This window comes from Camelus dromedarius, chromosome 6, assembly GCF_036321535.1.
Source record: "Camelus dromedarius isolate mCamDro1 chromosome 6, mCamDro1.pat, whole genome shotgun sequence".
NCBI classification, from domain to species: domain Eukaryota; kingdom Metazoa; phylum Chordata; class Mammalia; order Artiodactyla; family Camelidae; genus Camelus; species Camelus dromedarius.
In genome coordinates this window covers 71740069-71744494 of record NC_087441.1, presented here as the reverse complement: position 1 = coordinate 71744494, position 4426 = coordinate 71740069, and the positions used below count along the sequence as shown (strand labels likewise).

At 49.3% G+C, this 4426-nt stretch overlaps 1 pseudogene; it reads right to left on the bottom strand.

Moving 5' to 3' along the window:
* Positions 1 to 2612: 2612 nt before the first annotated feature.
* On the bottom strand, positions 2613 to 3894 carry LOC105086038 (epithelial splicing regulatory protein 1-like; annotated as a pseudogene).
* Positions 3895 to 4426: the final 532 nt, after the last annotated feature.

The following is a 4426-nucleotide window of genomic DNA, read 5'->3' as shown; positions in this document are numbered from 1 at the left end:
ATCAGAAACCGCAGAAGCCTTATGTCACTTACTGACACAGCACCAGACCCAAGGACTCCGTTGGTATAAATATTTCCAGATTCCTTTGTATTTTAACAATAACAGAGAATGGCTACAATAAAGACACAATTACAGTTTCTGATCTCAAGGGAATAGGTTGTATATCTTAAATCTTTTATCTTTATGTTATAAATCAGTTTGCATAGTTTTACTCCATTTTCTATACATTTTGTCTTTTAAATCACCTTTTACCACATTTATATTTAAAAAATGTTTTAAGAGACAAATGTTTAGAGGAGCAAGTCTTGGGAATGATTTTTCCTTCGATCACTGTTGACAAGCAGCAGGAGGACCATGGATGGAGTGGGTCACTCACCAAGCCATCCTTCTCACTACTGTCTGCATCTGCCCGCCCACTCTGGCCCCCCTCGGGGCCCTGGTGCTCTGGCTTTCCCTTGGGCATGGGCTGTGCTCTGTGGAGTCTGCAGATCCTCTGTGTGAACTCTACCCTTATTGGCACCAAAGCTGTTGAGCCAGCAGAATCACAGGGCTTTTCGCGGGCACCTGGAGGCACCGTGCCAACTCCCATACCTGTGATCATAATGTTGTCATCCAGCCAGACCGTGCTGGCTCCCTCTGCCAGGACCCAGAGTGATATGCTTCCCAAAACAAACAGCACAGATGGCATCTTCCACATCTCCTGAGCTGACTTGTTCTCTTTGGGGAGGGCAGCTAGCTTCTGTGCCAGGCTGTGTGTGTGTGTGTGTGTGTGTGTGTGTGTGTGTGTGTGTGTGTGTGTGTGTGTTGGGGGAGGTGGTTAGTTAGGAATCAAAAACTCTGCAGCTGCAAGTCCTCTCCTAGCAGAGTGAGAGTTGGGGCTGGAATGCAAGAAGCACAGCCCAGTAAGGTAGCGATCCCCAAGTTCCCCCTTCGCTCCCAGCAGCCAGAGAAGCAAACTTTGCAGCTGGGAACCTTCCCAGGGAGTCAGTACTCACCTCTCCCAAAGAGGCTGGGAAGAGGTTCTCCATGAGCGGTCTCAGTCCGGAGCTCACCAGGCCTGCCTTCTGGCTCTTCCTGGCCAAGGTGAGAATGATGACCTCAGGCCGGGTTTAAAATGAAAGGGCTGTAGCTGGCGGTGGGGAGGAACCACCGGGGGCGGGGAGACGGGGGAACCAGGTGGGCCGCCCTGAGCCCTGACAAAACTGACTTCTATGCTTTTCCCCAGAAGAGGGGAAGCTGCCTGCAACAAGCAGTTCATTTTATAAGGGTTTAAAATTTTATTTATTATTCTATTTTTTAAGAGCGTAAGTGTTTCTTATGTTTCTTATTACAAGTTGACAGTTCCTTGTGTGGCCAGTAACTTTAGAACCAAGTATGGAATTGATCTTGTAAATACTGAATGTGATGGCTTTATATAAAAAAAAAGTGGCCATCTTCATCTGGGGGGGCCAGAGGTGCCTTCCACTCATAAATTCCTCTCTCACCCAGGGGACCTAAGCCAGGGGCTCCAGAGGCAGCCCAAAGAGCTGGCAGGTGGTGCAGAGACCCAGTGGCTTTGGCAATTTGAGAAAAGGAACTACAGGAAAGCATCGTCTCATGACTGGATGATGTGCTGCAATGCTGAGGTCCAAAAGTGGGCATTCACGGATGTCCACATGCCATTTCCAGCTTGAAGATGGAAGAGGCCACAGGAAAGAACAGGAGTGGTCTCTGGGAACTGAGAGTGACCCCCACCCACAGCAAGAAGACGGGACCTCAGTCCTGCCACCACACAGACTGAATTCTGCCCAACAACCTGAATGAGCCTGGGAGTGGATTCTTCTCCACAGCCTCCAGATGGGACCCCTGCCTGGCCAACACTTTGACTTTGACCTCATGAGACCCTACACAGTGAACACAGTCAAGCTCGCCTGGCTCCTGACCCTGTAGAACTGTGAACTAATAAATGTATGTTCTTTAAGCCACCCAGTTGGCGGTAATTTATTAAGCAGCAGTTGGAAACTAATAAAGAAAGCCTCTTGGCATCAGAGCTGCGGCTTTGTCTACAAAAGTATCAGCAGCCTAGGATTTTGGCTCAACCAGATAAATCACATGGTGGGGAGAAAGTGAAGGTGGGGTGTAACAGGACAAAAGACTCATTATGCTGGCGTAAAATAATAAAAAACATCTATCTCTCCTGACGCAGAGCACCTAAACCCTTTGGAAATCAGGGTGATACAGGAGAATCTTTCATCTTTAATCTCAGTTTAGTTTTTGAGCCCAGTTGCTGACACAGAGCTCCCAAGAAATTTTCCAAGTAACAGGAGCATCTGACACCAAACTCCTAAATCCCTTGGAATTTCCTGGAGCGTCTTTTGTTCTAATGAGGTGACTCTTTATGGGCTCCCGAATGGGGGCTGGTCACCAGAGAGATCAAGCCATAATTAGAAGCTTGGCACTTTCAGCCCCAACCCTTATTCATCAGAGAGATGAGAGGAGATGTAAATGGACTTAATAATCAGTCATGCCTCTGCGATGAAACCTCTACAAAAACTCCAATCGTATGGGGTTCAGAGGACTTCTGGGTTGGCGAACACACTCACGTGCCAGGAGGGTGGCAGCCAACTCCACCTCTAACCATCAGCCACTGTGCTCCTGAGGACCTCAATGTATCTTTCACCCATCTTTCCTCAATGCCTTCCATGCATATTTCTCACAAGCAAAGAGGACAAAACATCCCCTGCTGGCTTGCCACCTGGGTGGGTAACAAAGAGGATGCGTTCCTTCCCCGCCTTGAAGGAAGAGGGAAATGCCATCCAAAGAAGGCCACTCTCTCAGCTGCAGCTGTGACAGGGAGCTCCTGCATGCGGGCAATGACTTGATTTTCCTTGCAGAGAAATCATGCTCCCTCTTTGGATGGACCACTAGCAATTTTAAGAACATCTTCATCTGTTTGCTTTGTAAACCCTGCATACTGGGACTCCATGTGATGTTTGTGCACGTGTAATGCTAGATTTCTGCCCTCCTCACTCGCAAACCTAACCAGAGCTGCTCTGTTCCTCTGAGTCCAAGCTTTCAGACCAAGTGCTACACCTCCACTGGTAATAAGCAATCCTTTGAAGAATCTTGAAATCTCTAGAAATGAGACTCCCAAGATAAGACCCAAGCCCTGACTACAATGCTTTTATCAATAATCTTGCTGCAAGTGCCACTTTCAAATTTGTGATTTACTCTCAATGGATCTGAAAATCTGTGACTATAAGGCTCTGAAATCATTGCTAAAATTATATTCCCCATATCTTCAACATGAGAGTCTCCATACCAGGAGGCTGAACCTGTCTGCTCAAAATTTAAACACTCTGTTATTTCCACAACATCCAGTTTATCAGTATCAGGTGAAGTCAGGCAACGCTTCTCGAATTCTTTTCAGAAGTCAAAAAAGGAATAGAAGCATTCAGGCAATAGTACATTCTTCTTGGAAGCCTCAGGATGCAGGAATTGCCTGACATGAAGCTGCACGTCAGTACAGAGAGAAGGTTCCTACCCCGATGTTCTGTTTATTGCCCACTGGTTAAACTATCAGAGGGCGTGGTCCAGCTCGTACAGAGGACTGGCTTCTAGCATCCATCTTAGTTTCTTTTTTTTACAGTTAATTCTGTGTCAGTTCCAACTGAACTGGTCTAACTATTAGTCAGTGCAACTGTCCCACCTGCTTGTTGGCCAGATCCATGATTTTCGTAACAGCAGGATCAGCTTCTGAGCCGGGGACCCCAGCAGTGATTCCAAAAAGCGCCACCGAGTAATCTGGAGATGCCCTCATGAAGACAGGTGAGGGGAGAAGCGGGGTGCGGAGGCCATGAGGTGGGGCGGAAGTGACAATGAGAGAGCCTGTGCTAAAGCCTCTTCCAAGAGAAAAAGGAAAGGTGTCCCCTCCCCTCCCCTTCCATGCCTCCCCTGATGTAAACAGCTACTAACCAGCCACCCAAGTACAAAGATGACCTGTGGTGCTCACACCTCGGGTGCTTGCAGGCCTCCGAGGGCCTCTCCAGTTCTCAGAGCACCTGGCTGACAGCTGGGCCGCCGCCCCCTCTCATCTGCTGTAGCCAGCCCCAGCCTCCATGGGTTTCCTCTGGCTCCCAAGCCCTGGGGCTACGTCTTCTCCGGCTCCCTAGGTGATGCAGACTTCGCAGTCAGAGGCTCTACCCCCAAGGCGAGCTGCTGGAAGCAGGTGCTCAGCTGGATTGAGTGGTCCTGGTGCTTGTGACCCACCCCCTTCCGGGCGCCCCCAGCCTCAGTCGCGTGTTTCGTGCGGCCGGCGAGGCCTCCAAGGAAGGCGAGTCTCGCCAGTTCCTCTCATCAAACCTGGGTGTTGTGTTACTCGTGGAGAGTGTGTAGCCGGAACCAGGCAGAGCTGAGTCCTGAGCCGCCTGGCTTGGCTGAGCATCAC